This window comes from Rhinolophus sinicus, chromosome 8, assembly GCF_057876585.1.
Source record: "Rhinolophus sinicus isolate RSI-liver-muscle chromosome 8, RSI-T2T, whole genome shotgun sequence".
In the NCBI taxonomy this organism is placed as follows: domain Eukaryota; kingdom Metazoa; phylum Chordata; class Mammalia; order Chiroptera; family Rhinolophidae; genus Rhinolophus; species Rhinolophus sinicus.
Window position 1 is genome coordinate 80,937,702 of NC_142508.1, and position 19,799 is coordinate 80,957,500.

Here is a 19,799-nt window from a genome sequence, read left to right on the forward strand (position 1 = left end):
GTCCTGTCCACAGGCAGCTCTGGGTTTGGACTCGGTCACTAGTGAGGACGGCCCTGCTGTTACACACACCCGACCACTGTGGTGTCCTGACGTGCGCTTCCCTTTTCCTCTCTCACAGAAAAGCCCATCCGTGTTGGCCCCAGGGGGCTGTCACGTAGGGACCAGGCCAGGGGACTGCCCGTCGGTTCCAATGGTTGGCAGGTCGGGAAGGGCCCTGAAATCAGCTGTCAGGAAAGGGAGGCTGAGGAGGACGCAGGGTGAAGGAGAGACCTGGGACGGGCCACTTCATTTGTCCCACCCGTTGGCCGGAGCTCGCCCACATGGCCCTGGCTCACAAAGGGGAACCTGGGAAATGTCCCGGCTGGAATCCACTTCCGCAGCCACTGCAGGCCGTGGAAGGAGACACGGGTGGTTGGTGGGCAGCGTGTGTCCTGCAGACCGGCTGTTCAGTAATCTCATCCCTCAGGTCAGCCCCTTGGCTGGGGGGCTGTGACTCTCATTCGGGCGCCCCCCGCCCAGCACCCCACTTGCCAAGCACTGGCCACCAGCTCCCGTGCTGTGCTGTTCACACCTCTGGGTTTCCAGAAAGCCCTGCGTCACGCAGGGGGGACTGACAGCCAGTTCCTGGGGGGTCCGTGCTGGGCTGTGGGGATCAGGGCTCCCTCTTCCCGCTTCTGCCCACCCTCCTCTGACAGTAACATGTCGGCTGAAGTCAGGCTGCCTGTCACTGCCCCACAGTGGCCCTGACTTCCTGCCACAGTCTTCCTCTGTGTCCCGAATAACGCGTTTATTCCCTTAGCCTTTGCTACAGAAAAGGTCATCGCAGGTCCCAGCCACTTACGTCCAAGGTTTCCCAGTTATGCATGCCTTCCTCGTCCCAAGTCATCAATCAATGGCTTGGTTTACTTGACACATATATATGTGTGTGTGTGTGTGTAATTTACATGCATGTGTGTAAGTGTATGTGCCCGGGTGCGTGTGCGTGCGTGGACGTACACGTGCATGTCTGTGTGGGAGGCCACTGTGTTCTTCTCGAATCCCCCGCCTGGGCAGTCACGCTGGCTCCTCCAGGCCCCCCCCCCCCATGACAGCACAGCATGCCGAGTGTCCCTGTGTCCCTGTCGTGCTAGCCTAGACGCGTGCCCTGGAATGCCAGTGTCCCCGGCCCGTCCACCCACCAGCGTACCCACCACAGATGTTTCTCATCCAGGACACACTCCATAGACATTGTTGGACCGTGAGGGAACGCTCCAGAAATCTAGAGTCTGCTGCCCAGTGTGCGTCCCCTCTTTTTGGTTCTGCAACCACACGCTTTTTCCCTCATCCTTTGTCTCTCTCTGGGCTCCTTGCCCTTGTCACCTGGTCCCCTCCAGGCCTGGGCTTGTGGTTGGTCACAGCTTCACTGAGATACAGTTCCCAGTATAAGGTACCCACGTAAGGTGGGCAACTCAGTGATTTTCAGGATCTTTAGAAACTTGTGAATTATCAGTACAGTCAGTTTTGGAGCATTTTCTTCACCCCACAGAGAAGCCCTGCACCCTCTATCTACCAGCCGCAACCCCCTCCCCGCCCCCAGCCCTGGGAAACCACTCATCTTTGCTGTGTCGTGACACCTGCCCACTGGGGACCTCTTCCAGCTGCTCCTGAAGCTCAGCTCCATGTGTGAGGGACCCACGCACACCTTGGTGGTCCTCTGAAAGGAGCAGATTGTCTCTCTCTCTTTCTCCCTTTCTCTTTCTTCTCTTGGTCTCTTTAGCCAAGACTCTGAAACTCAGTATAATGGCTGTTAATTTTTCTGGGGCTCAGGAAAGACGGGGGTATCTCCTCTTTGTTGTAAGGATTAATTACTTTGTTTGTAAAGTGCTATAAGGTTTGTAGAGTGGAAAATCAAACTATTGTTGGTTTTTGTTTTGTTGTTCCAAATTAATGTCACTTTCTCAGGTTATTTTCTTAATTTGGTCTACCTTGTTTGCAAAATCAACTTTCAGAGGAAGATGTTATAAACCTGCTTTTATCCTGCTGCCAGCCTGATGGTCCTGTAGCCAGAACAGGTGGACTTGGAGAGGCTGGGGCCATGGAGGACGCAGCACGAGCCCTGGGAAGGCACATTGTCATGTTGTGGGGCTGGCGTCATGTTCACTCATCAGGAAGTGAGAGGGGCTCAGCCTACCTGTGCCGTATGCACTTTCTAGGGTCACCTCTGTGCCTTTGTTCTCCTTGGCCCTAGTGCTCCACAAACATTTCCTTGGTTCAGATTAAGAGCAAGGACCCCTGATTCTCCTAAGAAATGAAATGAAAGTATTGACGGCTGGGAGCACAGATCACCTGCTCGAGTATTTAAAGATCACAGACGTACAGAGTCAGTTACCATTTCTGGTCTGTTGAATGAGAGTGAATATTAAAAACCAAGTCTCCTGGCTGCTGAGGGTGACAGGGGCCAGGGCTTCCAGTAATGCTGGTGGCATTCTGAGTGGCTGGAACCCTGTGACGGTCCCTCGTCAATACCTGTCAGGGGTGGTAACACGTGAAACCCGGCCCAGTAATTCTGTTTCTGGGAATCTGTTTTAAGGAATTTATCCAAAGTGTGAGATAGCCCATATGCATGAAAATGTTCGTCATAGTATCAGTTAAGACATCAAAAATTAAAATGGGAATTGAGCTAAACGCGGGCCTTCATGGTACCAGACAGATCTCGATGGACAGTTGTGCATCAGCTCCAATGATGGTTCTCAGGACGGTGCACAAGGGCAGGAGGAAGAAGCAGCGCCAGGCGTGGACCATGAACGTGCCCGGGATGGAGACGCGAGGGGCAGTTTCTGGGAGGGTCTCTCAGGCCGGGAACTGCGGGCCTTCTTGGTGTGTGTGTGTCTCTCATATATTTTATATTTTATAACATTCCTTCCAAATAATTAAAAAAGGAAAAAGAAAAGCCCCCTCCCCGGCACATCTTATAAAGGTCAGGCTTACAGTTCTGTCCCTAGGAAACCTGAGCTGAGGGGCAAAGAGACAGGAAGAAAGCACACGCATCGTCTTCCCCGGCATCGCATAGGAAAGGACAATTTTCCCCGCTCCCTGAGACAAATCTTGACTAACTTTGATAGTTCAGCAATTAGAACTTTGGCATACACTCGTTCTTCTTCAACTCCTATAATTAGTGGTCTCCAATTATATGAATCAATTTCAATTTCTATAAATCAGATGATTTAGGGAGAAGTATGTTCAATTTCCTTTTCAAGTATGGTTTCAGCAGCAATAAAACTCGCAGCTTCAAGTATCAGGACGCGTCTTGCTTCAGAAATATGACCAGTGCCTTTGGGGCTTCTGCGGGGACCTGGCATCTCGTGGGGCTGTGTTTGGTGGCCTCACGCATCTGTCTGCCCGCAAGTGCTGCTCAGTCCTTCTTACTGGGATCTGCCCTGTGCTTTCAGGTCCCTTTCTGGCCCGGTGACTGTCCCTAGGCGACCTGGACTTCTGACAGGCAGACCCAGCTTGGCCCAGGCAGGTCTGGGGAATGCTACTTAGCGAGCACATTTGGGCCTGCTTTCTTTGCAGTCCCTGCCTGACCGTCCCCACCTGACCGTGTCAGGACCCCTGGAGGGTGTGGTGAGGCTCGCAGAACAGTGCCTGTCTGCCCTGTGACTGGGGCCACCAAGCCCAGCATCAGGAAGGCCCGTTACACCAGCCACTGTGTGGGGCTCTTCCTGAAGTAGCCCCTGACCCCACACTGGCATTTGGAGCTCTGCTTCTCCCCTTTAGCCCCGTAAGGATGAGAGGCAGTCACTTTCATTACACAAGGAGCACGCCTTCTCATTAGTTCTAAAAATTCACGAAAAGAAAATCATTTAGTTTTAAACGTGTGAGTCTCAGCAGACTCTCCCAGTGGTGCTTCTTCACATGGTCACTTGCACGTGGCACCCCTCCCCCCCCCCCCCGTCCTCGAGGGGCAAGGTGGGGCGTCGTCAGGTTGAGGGGTGAGCTCCAGGCTGCAGGTGTATAGCCTCCCTGCACTTTCCCCTCCTGTTGGAGGAGATAAGTGGCCAGGGTTTGTGTTTGTCGCTAATGTGGTTTTTAGCAAGATGTCTCCTTTTGGTTGGAGATCGGCTTCTGGCTTTTATAGTTCTCTTAAATTCATCTTATGTTGAATTATCGTCGTTCTCAGCTTTATCCATCACTTCCAGTTCCTGCAGCATTAGTGTCATTAAATGCTAGGGCTGCTCGCTGAGGTTTCCCGACTCAGAGAGCAGGGAAACCCAGGACCCTGCACACTGGCCCCCCGCCCTGCACACAGAGCGACTCAGTGGCCGCTCTCTCGGGACCTGGGGCTGTTGAGAAATGTGGCGACGACACTGTCTCCCAGACCTTAAAGAGGACAAGGCCTGTCCCTCATGTGGTGCCCCATTAAAGAGGGAACTTGACACAAAACTCAGGAACGTGAAGGACATTGCAGCCATTGATAGATGTTCTGTAGCCGCCGACAGTCATGCACTGGAGACTAACTTCAAAATACAGTCGTAATATTCAGAGGAAGACTAGGATAGAAACTGCATAGTCTCTGTTTTCTTCGTAGCTGAATATGAGTGTTAATCACACTTAAATATGATGAGAAAGGAGAACATAAAGGTGCTGGTCATAGTCACACTCAGCTGGTAGAATCAGAAATGATTTTCATTTTCTTTTATTTAACCCTTTCTCTAGTTTACAAATTTCCTAACAAATATGGGATAGTTTGTAAATAAAACGAGAAAGGTTGTTTAAGAGACTAAAAAGGTGGAGTAAAATCCAAATTGTACGTGTGGCGCTGGTTGTGTATCACTCTGTCCCCTGATGGTCCGAGGCTCGTGACGGCACATGCGTGCTTCAGCCCACACGCGTGTGAGGAGGCCCTGGGAGTGCCCGGCATGAGTGTTCACTGAGTCAGAGGCTTGGAAGGCTCTTACTTGGCTCACGTTCCTGTGAACCAGAGAGAACAACACCGATTATTGGAGGATAAAAGCCACGGCTGACTTTTTTTCTTTTCTGCCCATATTCTACCTCTTCTTAAACCAGCACATTGTTTTGTTGCTGAGTAAACAAAACCTTTACGTTCATCCTTTTGACCAGCCTGTGGGAGGGTTGGTGGGGACCACATCCTATGACCAAGGGGGAGACCCTATTAAGCACGTTTTCTTACGTCAGTCACAAATGTTCAGACTTAGCATTTCACTGTTTAGAGACCGTTTCATTTCTGCGTTCTGTACGGCTGTTCAGGTCTCCATTTCACAGATGAGAATGTGCTGATCACATCCATTGCGGAACCCAGGGTGGGGCCAGAATCCGGGCCACGGATCAGAGTTGCTCTTGGGTGGCACTTTTACAGGGTCACCACGAGTCCCCCTTGCTGTGTAGACAACTTGGGCCTCTTAGATAAAGAGCTGTGTGCCAGCCAGCGGTGGCATTTTCCTCCTCCTCCCAGGAATAAGGCAGGATTGTTATGCAAAGGCCACTGCCTCCCAAATATGGCCTAAGGCTCCCCAAATTCCTGTGCCTTTCTCTGTGGTACAGTACTGGGGAATGTCAAGTGTTCAGGGTTGCCACTGAAGAGTTCTTATTTTGATACAAGAAAAGAAGGGCTTTTAAGTGTTAAAGTGAAGAATTTAGGTTCGGGAAAACAAATGTAAAAGTTGGTAATAATGAAGATTTTGTTTGCTGGGCGCCCAGCGCCATGACCAATGGGCCAGCTGCTCACCGGGCAGGGCCATGGCTGGGCGTCAGCATGTGGGGCTCTGGTGGGGGTGGGGCGCAGGGGCTCCGGTGGGGGTGGGGGCGCAGGGGCTCCGGTGGGGGTGGGGACGCAGGGGCTCCGGTGGGGGTGGGGGCGCAGGGGCTCCCGTGGGGGTGGGGGCGATTTTGTGTAAATACACAAAATCCAACCGGAAGAGTTGTCAGCTACGGCCTAAGTGTGCTCCAGGGCCTTTCAGAGGCCGTCAGTTGTGTGGCTCGGGGGATTGAGGCCCAGCTTCCTGAGAGGCAGTGGTCAGTCGTGTCCACACTTGGGGGCAGGTATGTTGGATAATTACCTCTCCATAATAATTTTCCTCCCCATAAACTCCTTTAAAATGTCATCTAAGAGAAGCAGCTTCCAGAAAGAAAAGCACTCTGGGGGTATTGTTCCTTCAGTGGCACGAGGTGAGCCAAATAAGCCAGGAGGCCATCCGTTTCCTGTTAGTAAATTTTTCTGGGTTAAGCTTGTTCGTCCAAGTGTGGCTTCCTGGGGCGTGAGCTTCTGCAGCAAATGTCACTACAGTGTTTGGGGGCGGGGAGGTGGGGGGGGCTCCAGAGTCCCTCCCCCGTGATCAGGTCGATACCTGTACCTGGTAATACAATGCCAATCCGTAGCTAAAAATAGATTTCTTTTGTTGTGATCTTACAGAACAAAGGGAAGGGACGCACAAATCAGACCCACTTCATCTGTGTCTCCTGCCCTCCCTTTCCCAGCGGTCCTCACTTGGTCTGTCTTCTCTCTCAAATGGATTTTTCATTTAAAAACCGACGAGAGCGGAGACGGGATAAGTCAAGGGCCATGCACTAGGAAGAATTCTTTTGAAGTAATGGGGGCTGGAAATCACCGTGTCAGCGCTGCATGTCCCCAAGCACCGAGGCAGGAGTGCTCTGCTTAGCCAGAGTAGGGGACCTCTCCCTGGAACTGCTGGGGGTACCCAGCGTTTGTTTAAATGCGTGCGCCTCAAAGATAAACAAGACACGATTCTCTAAAAATCCCGCTCGCCGTAGTTGAACTTCGAGCTCCTTGCAAAGTCTTCTGTTTTCCTCCTGACTTGAGCTCCAGTTTGCTGCCTGGGCTGGAGCACCAGCACGCAGGGTCCTTCCCTTTGTCTCGGGTCCCCTCCCTTTGCCTCGCTCACTCCCTGGCTGTGTGAGCACAGGGGTGGCTGTGCACAGAGTCCTGGCTGTGTTTTGGGTGAGGCGGGGGTGGGAAGGTTGCATCGTGGAGGGACACAGAATATTAATTAGACAGAAAGTGCTCTCTGTGCCTTATCTGCATAAAGAAAGATAAAGCCCATGTAAATAATATGTGTGTTTCCCGTAATGAATGTCCCCTTTCTCTCCATTTCTGCACAGTATTAGAAATTGCGTTTTTATTAAATGAGACACTGGATGCATGCCAACAAGTTTTTCTTTTAACTTGATATTTGGGCTCTGATCTTTGTTAGAACCACAATGGCGTGTATCTCGTACAGTCAGAGGTCATTTCTATAGCTCCCCACCCTTCCCATCATTTCTGGGGAATGTTTGTTTTCAAAACAAAGAATTGGGTTAAAGCTTAGGTATCGTGTATCAGAACGTATTTCAAGCTGAAATTAAGAACACTCAAACCTTCCTTTTAAAGGTCAGATATTATTTATTATTATTATAAAAATGATCTGTGATTTATGAATTTAACTTCTCATAAACCTTCTTTGTAACAGAATATGCAGTCAGAGGCTTAACATTACATTGTTTTCTTTTGACAACGTATCCACGAGACCACTGCAGCTGCTCCTCTGCTCACAATAGTAGATTAATTAACACAATCCTATGCTGTTGGCTCTTGCTCAATGAGAGAGTCTGCAGCCGGATAGATAGGTAAATCCTGTAAATGCGGCAGAGATAAGGCATATACGAGGTAGTTTCATAGCTGGCCAGTTTTGCTTCTGAGTGGCCAGCCCTGTCAGGACCGGTCCACGGACCGCAGACGCGGAGCTTGAACTTCAAAGCGAGCCACACCTATCACAGCACCACAATGCCCAGGGTTTGCGAGATGCAGATATGTAGAAGCAGAAGACCTCTCAGAAATCAGCAGCTTCGGTTAAAATAGCAGTCAGTCTGCCGCCAGCATTTTGAGTCTGCAGTATTTTTTTTTTTTTAAGTTCAATCATTGCTTTCCTTAAATATCTCCCTTGCTATTACTCACTTTTTTTTTTTTTTTTTTTTTCGCCCATCCCTCAGTGCAAATAGCTCTGGGCAGCCGTCATTGACTTTAGTTTTTAAGTACTGGAAGATTTTTTTCCTTCTGCCTGTGAACTGATGAAAACGTGTGTAACTCAGCCTTCCCCACCCCCCACTCCCACCCAGTCACCAGCCGTGAGTGTTTATTGGCAACTTTAGCTGACATTTTAGTGAACGTCAAACCTTTGTTAGAGAAATGTAAGGCTTTGCTGTAAAAATAGTCATGCCCATGTTAAGAACACGGTAACCAGGCAGTGGGCTTTAATAGAATTTCCTTCAGACTTTTTTTCTAATGTCCATTACACATGCAACACTAATTTACTTTTTGTTGTTTTACTTAGCACAGAAATTGAAAATGTGACAAGCTTTGCTGAATTAAAAGGCTCATTTTATAGACACATAGACCAAGAGGAAGAAGAAAAACAAATCCATAATTTGCAACCTTCTAGAGCGGCGCGCAGGTGGCGGGGATTCAGTCTCGCATCGCCCGCTGCGTCTGTGGGAGGATGAGTGGTCTCTGCCACCATCCCTGTCCTTACAGGGGTCAGTGTGGCCCTGCTCGCCCATAGAACCCTGGTGCTTTGCTAAGACCGGCGTGCGTGACGCTCGCGTCTCAACTTCGTGTGGTGGTTGTTCCAGCATCAGGTCCCGGCTGAGAGGGCCCCACAGGCTCCGTGAGCGTCCGCATTCCGAGGACAAGGCAGAAATGATGGACCAAGCATCTCCATGACAGGACGAGCTCAGGTGTCTGTGCATCTCCTCAGACCTGGGGAGTGTGCGACAGTTCCCAGACCCACGGAGGGAACAGCGACCACACGGAAAGAAGGCTTGGGGCTGCCCCGCCTTTCCGCCCGGCCCCACCGTGGTCCACAGTTAGCTTTTGTTGGCTAAAATCAAACAACTCTTCCTTAAAAAGGGGTTGAGAACACATGCATAATTAGTTGTATATCGAAACATTGTTTAGAACATTTGATTCCGAGTTGAGAACAGACTTGGCTTTGAAGTCTGCTGGGGCTTACGGGGCAGACAGAGAAGTGAGGCCGACTGGTGGACCCCGGGGTGTGGCCGTCATGACTGGGCCATAGAAGCTAAACGTCAGGGTCCCCGCAGTAGCCGGTATGCACACGGAGCGGCTGCCATCACAGCTGCACCGGCCTCCTGGCAAAGTCCGGGCATCTGCCTCTGCCTTGGAGGTTCAGGCAGCCCCTTCTCTGTTTTCTTGTTGGACTTGAAGGCCCCTGGGTAAGGCTGGGGGAGCCGCTGTCTGGAGGGTGACAGCTGACCCTGTGACTTCTAAGGAATGAGCAGTGTGATGTTTCTGACCCGTGCCACGTGGACTTTGAGCTCAGTTTCTAGGAGTGAGGTGGCCCAGCTATCCCTCCGTCCCTTCATGCTGCTGTCCTCCTGTCTGACCCACAGCCCAAGAGTGGGACACCGTGACGTAGCCAGACAACTTCTAGAGCCTTTCTGAGGGCGTCCCCTTACCAGAGCACCGGCAAGCGCATGGGATGGTTTTGTGGGTGTCTCCTGTGCTGGCACGTTACGGCTGAAACTTCAGCAGGAGATGTGGGCTGGGCCAAGAGCCGGAAGACTTTGGTCCTGGCTCAGCTGTTTCCATAGTCCTGGGGCATTGAGTCTGCCACGGAAACTCTGCGCTTCCTGGGACACACTGCTAGTTGGGCTGGCTGTCTGCCGTGCTTCCTCATAGAGAGATGTGAGAATCAAGTGAGCCCTTGCCTAGGACGTGCAGGTACTGCTGTGTGAGACTCTGCAGGAAGACTTTCCAGCGATTCAAAGGAGATAAGCTTCAGGAGGAGAAGGGAGTGTGGTCTGCCTGCCGTGTCCCCTGTATCTGGAACGGCAGTCAGTGAACATTTGTAGGATAAATAAATGAGCAGACAACTGCAGGGTCCTGTGCTGGGAAAGGGGGATGGGGATGGGGTTTGGAAGTAAACTGAGCTGCTCTCTGAACAAATAGGCAGGCACGCGGGTGTATTTAATGGAGAGGAAGGCAGCCGTCTACACAGTCCTCAACTCATTGAAGGGAGGGTGATGGGCAAGCATGTTCTTTCATAGGTGGCGCCAAAGGGACATGCCCAGCGTGGCACAGTCAAGCCAGAACTGGGGATCAGTTTCGTGACTGAGGCTCATCCCAGGGTGCTTTGCAGGAGGGACCGAGATTGAAGAAGATTCGATGCTGAGGCAGTGGGCAGGGCAGGAAGGGTGTGCCCGTGGAGGCCAGCTCATTCGGATGGAGGCTTCAGCAAGAGGCGATTTGCCTTAGCTGTGGACGGGCAGTCAGCAGCATTAGGACCCAGCTGCAGCAATAGTTTTGTGCTCTGCCTGTAATGACAGCAGCTTCTGGTGATGGAAGCTGCAGTCAGTGCCTGACGTGCGATAGGGGCTCAGGAAGTACCTGTCGGATGAACTTACCGGAGGAAGAAGTGTGCGTTTTCCTGAGGCTCCAGCACCCGAGCCTCACGTGAGCGTCCCTGCTGCTGCTCTTGTCCCTTTCCCCATGCCCTGCACACGTGGGGGGCCCTGGGCCGTCTGGACGTGCCTTGGTCCCTTACACCCCCCGTTCCCTCTCTCTGGATTGTTCTCTGCCCTCTTGTCAAACTCCTGCCCATCCTTTGAGGCTCTGCTGATTGCTGCCCCTTTCACGACACCACCCCATGGCCCCACTCCCCACAGTCCCTCCTGGGAACGCCTGTGGCCCTTCACAAACACCTCTGTAGGCTCTTAGTGTTTCCTCCTGGGGGAGGGGATGGGGCATCTAATGATCCATGTATCTGCTTGTCTCGTTCCACACGGTGGACCGGGTAGTGGGCGGGGGGGAGCTGCACATAGTAGATGTGGGTGAAAGTGTGTGGACTGAGTGAACAAATCCATCGTTGCATTGCTCTGGGCACTGCCAAAGGGGGGGGCAGCAGAGGCGGTTGGGGTGGGTATGACGTGGGAGGCAGACCAGCAGCACTGTCGATGGGGGCGGGGGTCTCAGAGGACCAGTCCTGCGCCTTCTGAGGGCACCAGGTCTCTGGATACATGGCCGTGTCCGTCCCAGATGGGCCCATAGCGGCGCTTTCCTTATGGTCACCATGCAGTGGGGGCTGTCCTGTCACTGTTCTGTGTGACGTGGCCTCCTGCTGTGTCGCAGCATGGGTCAGTGTGTTCTGCCCCGAAGTGCACAACCTCGGCCCCAGAGCGAGGGGCCAGAGACCATCAGGGGAGCTCGGCTCAGAGGCCCGAAGCCCTTCCCATGGCAGAGGACACATCAGTGGTCAGCTAGGTAGGCACAGGCAGTCCCTCCCTCCCCCGCCTTGAGTGCCAGAGGAGGAGTGTCTGCAGTTGCTGCCACCCGACACACGCTGGCAGCCACAATGCCAGCCGCTGTGGGGGTGCCCCCGGGGTGTGAGCGGCCCTGTGAATGGCTCGAGTCGTCAGAGATGCTCGTGGATGGCAGGTCGGTCCAAGGTGCACAAAGGTAGTGATCACTCTGTCGGTGACCTTTCTGGTGCATTTACATTTTATCACAACACCACTGCTGACCGCTTGCTGTCGGCTGGGTCATCCCTTATGCACGATGGCCCAGCATGCGGGGACGCGTCCCGCCTGGATGGCAGAGGGGCAGCCTCTGACGCAGCCTGCTCTATTGTTGTGTGGTATCTTTTTCACCAAAGGAGACTTGACTTAAGCCCACGTTTCCTTTCTTTTTCAAAAGTGAAGACACTCCAATGTGACTTTTCATCCTCATTGTCACCGAGCAGTGAGATGAAGCCCTCCTTCCCGATGTCGCCAAGGGACTAGACCTGGGTGGCCTGAAACAAGGGCAGGCCACAGGACACAGCTGTGTGGGGCCGCCACCTTCTCTGGCACTGCTTTCCAAACAGACCACGTTAGTGCTGCATGTGTGAGTGCATTTGAGTGTGGCGTTGTGTGTGAGCGTGGGGAGTGTGTGTGCGTTCCCATGTTTGTCACGCAGAAACTTGACACAGAAGCTTTAAGCTGGGACCAGACTCAAAGGACAGCCCCAGAAGCTTCAAAACACTTGCTGAATTTTCAGCCCTGTCCCATCAGATCAGTTAGGTGTGTGCCCCCATTTGCTTGTTTCCTCGTGTATTTTGAATGACTGGAGAAATTGCATTCCTCTGCGGCTGATAGAGGACTGTTAGGTGCTGAGGAGAGAGACGAAAGCTTAAGAAATACAGAAAGGTGAGCAGCTGCCGCGTTCTGGGCCCGGGGCCTGTTTGGCTCTGGGGGTGGGAGCGAGGGTGCCCATTGCACAGAGGGCACCACAAGGCTCGGGCGGTTGGGGGAGCTACCCGGAGCCCGACAGCCAGACCCCAGGCCTGCTGCAGCTGCCTGTGGGCGTTCTGCTGGGGGTGCAGGTAGAGAGACGCCCCTCCAGCGGCCGCAGACTCTCCCGTTCGCTGGGCTGTCACCACTGTTTTCACTGGTACCTTCAGGTTACAGCGCCAAGAATAAAAATAGCCCTGGCTATTGTCACTCCTGTTTGGTACTTCTTTTTCTCTCTTTTTCCCCTCAAATGCCTGTGAAACAAAATTCTAGTTTTTACTCAAAATGTGTAATCGTAATAAATGGCTACATTGTTGCATGCGGCTAGATGTATTTGAAGATCCCGTCTTTTCCCAGAAGTGCTCATCTCCAATAATATAATCACAATCAATAGCAGACATGTTTCTATGTACAGTATCTGATCTCTTCTGAGGGTCTGTCTGTTCAGATGAAAGACACGTGACTCTATACGTACGCGTGTGCATGTGCGTGTGGACTGCTAGAACGTCACACGTTTAATAATTTGACTTTATATTTCATCTTCAAACAGCTGGACCTTAGCTACTCATGATACGCCTCACACGTTTGTGAAGTTTATGTGACTCTTATATCTGTGTGTCCTCTGTTAGCTCTCCTTGCCCTCACGGCTGAGAGAGAAGGTCTATAGAGACTTGAATTCCTCTTGGGCCTGGATAATGCAGCCCCATCAAGGGCTGGGTGGGGATCCCTGTGCAGGGGCTGCCATGGGCAGGGGTGAGGGCCAGGTGGTGGGTGGGGCGAAGATGAGGTGAAAGGTCCCCCTGTGACTGACCTGTGGGGCCCAGTGCAGGCCCCCAACCATGGGTCTTCAGAATCCAAAGCCGAGATGGCATTTCCTCTGAAAATGTTCCCAAGCCCACTTTTTGGAACCAGCTGAGTTTATCGTAGAGCTAATGTTATGGACTAAATGTTTGGGTCCCCCCAAATTTTCTGTGTTGACATCCAGTTCCCGATAACGATGGTATTTGGAGGCAGGGACTTTGGGAGGTGAGCAGGTCACGAAGTGGCGCTCTCACGAGTGGGATCAGTGCCCTCCTAAGAAGCAGACAGCTCGCAGCTCCCTCGGCACCAAGTGAAGATGCAAGGAGTCCCTGAGCATGCTGGCTCCCTGGTCTGAGGCGTCCAGGCTACAGACTGTGAGACACAGATTTCTGCTGTTGCTGAGCCACCCAGTTTGTGGTGTATGTATGGCAGCCCGAGCTAAGACAGCTAATACTGTTCTAAAGAGTTTCTTAGATGATTGTAAATAATTTCCTTGGAGCAGGTATTTCCTTGGGGTGAGCTGACATCGCTCACACAGCTTCTGGTCACGGCTGTAGGACTCCTACTACCCAGGACTCCCCTGGCCCGAGACTGTCAGCCAGACAGTGGGCTGGTCTCCGGGACCGACTTTGGTTCTTATCCCGGCAGTGCCAGCACCGTGCTGTGTGACCTTTCTCACCCTCAGACCCTCGGTTTTTCCATCTGCTCAATGGGAGTGTGCCAGGTTGTTCCCTGAGCTCCGTCCCGGCTCTGAGCTTGGCTGACCCCCCTCCCGGTGCTGTTGGGTTTATTCAGATATGTGACTGAGGGTCTGGCCTTGACACAGGACGGTCAGCCACTCACCCTGGGAACAGTCTCAGACCTCCCAGCGGGTGTCGGGTGGGGTACTTGCTCTATGAAAAGGTGTTAACCGCTGAATACCCATCGCTACCACCACCACCACCTGTGTGTACCCACAGCCTAGGCCTCTGCAGACTCCATGCTAAGCCCTCGGCAGATTTATCTCACGGGCTCCAAGAAGAACCCCCAAGTCCCAAGTGGTAAGCGTGACTTTTGTCGTTGCCAGTTCCTGGACAAGGAAGCAGAAGCTCTGAGAACTGAGCAGCGTTCGCTCGCTCACCTGCAGATGATGGCACTTGGTTCAGTGTACGATTCCTGACGTCACACCTCAGCCCTCGGCCGCCTCTCCTGCCGCACACCCCCATCCGTGGGGTTTGCCCCCAGGTCCCTGCGCACTGCGGTCTCTGGCTCCTGCCTGTGCCGGGCTGCGTTTCACTTTTTCACACGCCTGCCTCCCTTCTTGGGGGCCTTCACTCCAGCGTCTCCATCAGCCGAGCAGCCAGGGGCTCGTTTTATGAACATCAAGTGTCTGGGGCCCTTCAGGCTCGGGTGCCACAGGGCAGTGGGGTTTGGATCGTGTCTGCATCTTGCGTGGAACTTCCGAGGCAGAGTACAGGGTGCATCGCGCTTGGGTTCAGGTCCTTCCACGAGGTAGTTTGTGCACTGGATCCCTGTGGCATGGGTCCAGGGGAGGTAGCTCGGGTCTGCTGAGGACTGGGCACAGCCGAGAGGTGGCGGAAGGCCGCAGCTGAAAGGGTGGCATTGACTCTGTGAGCGGTGTCGGCAGTAGAGTTTTGGCTCATGCACCAAGCTGACGTATCTGAATCTTTGCCTGAAGGACCCAGCTGGCCAGATGCCTTGCGCATTACATGCTCTCCAGGGAGAGTAGAACCACTTTCCTGTTCAGTGAGGGGTTAAGTGAGAATGTCACTGCAGGGTGGATGGCAGGTCCCATCCGATGGATCTAGCTTTTCTGGACCAAATTCCAACATAAGGAGCCAGTTCCTGGTGGTGGGTGGGTCTGCAGGGCTGGCTGCCAGTGCAGGTGAGAAGTGTTTATTTTTGGCTAGGTAGCACCAAGAAGAATAGAGTAGATACCCTTAAACTTGGGGTGAGGGGTGACCAGGGGTGGAGGCCCCCTATGGAAATGGTGAGTGGTCAGAGAGATGAAACCGGACAGCCAGTCCAAGTCCACTGAGGGGAGAGAAGGGGCAAATTTGGCCGGACCCTCTCTGGGGGCAGCCAGGAGGCTAATGGGGAGATTCCTTGTCGTATCGTAGTTAGCTGGCAGGGTCCCGGGTCGTCTCAAGATACGTTATTTTCTAAAGAAAGAGGACAGAGATCTGAGCCGCGTATGTGGCCCTCCAGCAAACGGGGCATTGGCGGAACAGCACATTTCTGCATCCATGGTCACTGGTGGCAGATGCTGGTGAGCGGATGAGCTGGGACACTGAGCCCTGTCCTTTTTCTTTGTGTAATAGTTGTTCTTCTCATTCACTGTTTAGGACAAAATAACTCCCAGATGTGGCAAGGAGTTAAATGCAAAAGAAGCAAGTAAAAAGAAACACGTAAGGACCTAGAAGAAAATGTCAGGATTTTTACAGTCATGGGGAGGAGATGCCTCCCTGATCAGGGCATCAGACCCAGACGCTCTAAGGGTGAGGCTGGCAGGTTCTACCACTTCTTCACTTAGCACAGTGCCGTCAGATCGTGGTCCCCAGTAAATATTTGCTGAATGAATCCAACTGTGTGGAAATTAAGTCCTTCTAAGCAGCGTGCCAGCTCGTGAACACACACATACAAATGTCTGTCAGACCCGACCGTAAAGTGCAAAAGACAACCTGGGAAAAAAGAGTTGCTACCTGTGTGATAGACGAAGGGTTAAGATTCCTGGTACAAAGGAAAAAGCTCTTGCAGATCAATATGAAAAAGACAAATCCTCCAATAGAAAAATGGTCAAAGGACACGAGTCGGCAGTTCAGAGGAGAAGAAATACAAACAATCAATAATCAAACGGCAGTAAAGGAAAACTTTGCCACCTTGGAATGTGTGAGTCTGACCTGTGTTTACGGACTTGTAAAGCGACCCACGACATGTTGCTGAATGAAAAAAGTGGGCTACCACACAGTAGGCAGAGTATGATTCCATTGACGGGAAGCTGTGAGAGCATCTTAATGCAATCCTTTGCGCAAGTAATAGAGATGTCCTCAATGTTATTTTAGCAAAAAACAAGAATTTGAGGAAAACGAGAGCTGGCAGCCACTTTCGCAAACCCCACTCCCTGGGTCAAAGGGCCCCCACTTTTGTCCCTCTACTTCTTGGCTTCTCTTTCTCTGTGTGCAGGTTATGTGGGCAGTGGGACTAAGGATAATTTGTATTAATTAAAAAATATATTTCTGTATTGTTTGGATTTTTTTTTTTACAATGAGCACAGATTTTTTTTTAATTTAAGAAAAAGTCTATATTTTTATTTTTAAAGATAAAAGAAAATCCATTTAGGGAATTTGACTGATAAGGAGTTCGTATCCTCAGTAGAGAGGGAATTCCTACAAATCAGTAAGAATAATAATACCCCAACCAAGAGAAAAAACGTGCCCACCTACGAGCCCTTATTTAGTGAGTGTTGACTATGTGTCAGGAACGGGACGGAAATCCGTAAGCAGTGCGTCCTCCGCTGCTTTGTAAGGGCCGTGCTGTTTCCTTTCTCCTCCCCTTGTGTCTTCAGTAAGTGGCCCCAGGATCGCTGCTTCCTATCAGGTGCGTCCCAGGTGTCACAGACGCGACTGCTCCCCTCACGGAGCTTACATTTCTGTTGTCAGCTCTGTGTCACTGCTAAGGAGGCTGATTCTGAAAGGCTCTGGCCAGTGTCCCATCTGTAAGGAGCATGTGACACAGTCCTCCAAGTACAAACATGCAATTTCTGGAGGAGGAGAAGCAAATGGCCAGTGAGCGGGGGACAGTATTTCAACCTGATTAGCAATCAGAGAAAACGGTGGAAACCAGTTTGGGTTTATTTATTTGTGTATTTGCTTCTCAGACTGTTAACAGTGAGTATTGTCTGCAGGGTGGGGAGAAATCAGACGCTCTGAGTCTGCCAGTAGGCATTTGCTTTCACGCGAAGTTTCTGGGGGTAATTTGGTAAACACATCCAAAACCCCCCGAAGGAATGTCTACACGTTGTCTTAGCAATTCTTCATTTATGAAATTATTCTTTAAAAATACGTATATATATCTCAGATAATCGAAGATATTTGACCAAAGGTATTCATTGCAGATCAGTTTATAAGGGTAAAATTGGAAACAATTTAAATGTATTTCAGAAGGAATTGGTTAAGGAAACTGTGACGACCTTACTATGAAATCCTGTGCAAATGCTGCAAATGATAGCATAGGTCTATATTTTTGATGTGCAAAGGTATGCACAGAATATTATGAAATGGCAGAAGCAGATTACAAAGCCAGTTTGTATAATATGATTTTATTTTTGTAAAAATTAAAATATATTCAGATAAGCATTTTTCACAGAAAAATCTGAAAGGGTATAAAGCAAATAGTTAAGAACGATTAACTTTCCTTCGGAACACTTATCTTTTTGGTCGATAACCTTGTACGATGGTTACTGTTAGTTTCATAATGAGGTAAAACCAAACCCAAACAGGGAGGCCATTCCTGTTGCTGACCGGGTGGAATAGACCGTGTTGTGGAAATGCACCCCAGCCCCTCCCGACTGGCCCCCTCCCCTGTCCCTCACACCAGACACTTGATAGGGCAGGTCTTCCCCAGTGGAACCCTCCCCATGGCGGCACAACTGGGGCCTGAGAACTCTGCAAAAGAACCTGAAATGAGTTTGAAACCTGCGAGGCCCAGCTTGCAAACATCAGGGGCCTGAGGTAGATTTGTGAGCCGGCCCTGCCCTCGGGAGGGCCTGTGGCCTCCACCAGTGAACCAGCTTAGGAGACAGGCATTGTGCAGAGGGAGTCAGAGGGCCGCTTCGGGGACACTGGAGGGAAGCAGCAGCCACACATCCTTCTCTGGAGGTGACAGGCCCTGGCTCCCATGTCCCTGTGCCAGGCTGCGCGCTACTTGGGCCACAGACAAGATAAATCCAACCCAGTGTCTTACGGAACATAAATGTAAGCAAAATGGAATACTAGGAGGAAAGAAGATGAGAGAAAAGTTAACAGATAAAACTAAGAAAATAAAAAATTGAGAAGAGGCTAAAAGTTGAAGTAGAGAAGGTTGAGAAAGATAAGGTGAGCAAGGATTAGATGAAAAACAACAGGGTTTAAAAGAACCGGTTAGAGGGAGTGAGAGGAGAGTAAAGACAAGGCGCCCGAGATTTTTAAAGACAGCACTTGACAGGGCTAACCTTTTAAAGGGTAAAGAACAGTGACAAAGGGTCTAAGAGCACACATTTAAAAGATGCTGCTACAAAGAGAAACAAAAGATCACAAGAGGAAGGTTAAAAGTAAGACAAAGGAGGAACCATCGGAGGAACTTAAGTCAGAGGAAGGTAAAATCATGCCACATGAGACCTACTAAGGCCTTATGGAGGCTCCTAAGTCGGTGAAAATAATAGGAGAAAAAGAGGCGGGAGGGGGTTTCGAATGGGCTCATCTGCAGTAGGGCCCCAGAGTCGCCTGTGCTTTCCCACCATCACTGTCGCCGCTGCATTTGGTCATCTGGGCGGAATTTGGTGCACGTCTTGCTTCCCCCCAAGACTTGAAGGTCCGTGAGGGCAGGCGTCTGGCCTGCTGGGCCCTCCATCCTCGGCACCCGGCAGTGGTGACGGGACCATGTGTCGGTTCCGTGATGGGAAGACTGAGGCGTCTGCTGCAGCTTGTTGTCAGCCCGGGGCCCATGGCTTGTGCCCAGACGTGGACAGCGGCGTGACCTGGAAGGGGAGCTGCAGATCTAGCCGAGCCCCAGAGGTGGCTGGTGTCCCCAGAGCGCTTTGCTCAGCAGACACTGACTGTCCACTGGCCCCCAGCTTCCAGAAGTGTCAGGTGAGAAGGGCCTCTGGAGACAGGAAGTCACCTGGATTAGGCATGGGGTGGCACCTCTGCCTGCAGCTGCAGACCCTTGGGTGGCCTGGGAAGCAGGGAAGCTTCCAGAAGGGAGGCCCATCCAGCAGGGAGACCGGGGCTGGTTCTGTGAGTGTGGTGCCAGGGTCTTTCTTTATCCCTCTTTGACCGTCCCTGTCTGAGATGGTGTGATGTGCAGCTGGTATGAACACTGGTGTCCCTTTCTGCTGAAGAGGGAACCGCGTCCCAGATTAAGTTGCTAAGGAAGCATCATGAGGAAAGCCACAGTGTGGAGGAAAACCGTGGCTGTGAGTGGCTTGGTTTCATTGTACAGGGCATGAGGCAGAGGGTGGACTGGACGTGGCTGAGGCAGGCCAGGTGCAGACCACTGGCTCAGCTTGTAAGTGGCGTGTGACAGAAGTAGTGGCTTTGAAAGGGTGAAATGGCCTCTCTGAGAAACCTCTCGGTGAGGCTCGCTCCATCATCAGCTCCGACCTGTCTACTGTTTACACCACACTTGGCAGGACGCTCAGCGAGAGAAACAGTTGTGCCCTTTCTCGGTGACCAGGTCTGTGGCTGGGGGGTGTCGGCGATCCTGAATGGCTGGATCAAAGTCCCTTCCCCAGGAGCCGCACGGGGGGGGGGGGGGGGGGGAAGAGCCGCTGGTCTGAGGCATGGTCCTTACTGAAGACGTGGTTGGGGCAGAAGCAGAAATTGTGGAAACTGTTGAAGGGTGAAGCCCCTTCCTGTGTCACTGGGTGAGTTGCACGCTTCTTGGTGGGTAGTGCATTGCACAGCCTTGGAGCTTCGTTTCTCAGGGAGCGTGCACTTCACAAACAAATGATTCCACTCTCT

At 51.7% G+C, this 19,799-nt stretch overlaps 1 protein-coding gene across 6 annotated transcripts in view; it reads left to right on the forward strand.

The window, feature by feature from the left end:
- The window catches only part of ZNF536 (zinc finger protein 536), a 383,307-nt gene that overhangs the window by 201,765 nt on the left and 161,743 nt on the right, over positions 1 to 19,799 (forward strand). The gene's annotated exons all lie outside the window — the stretch shown is intronic.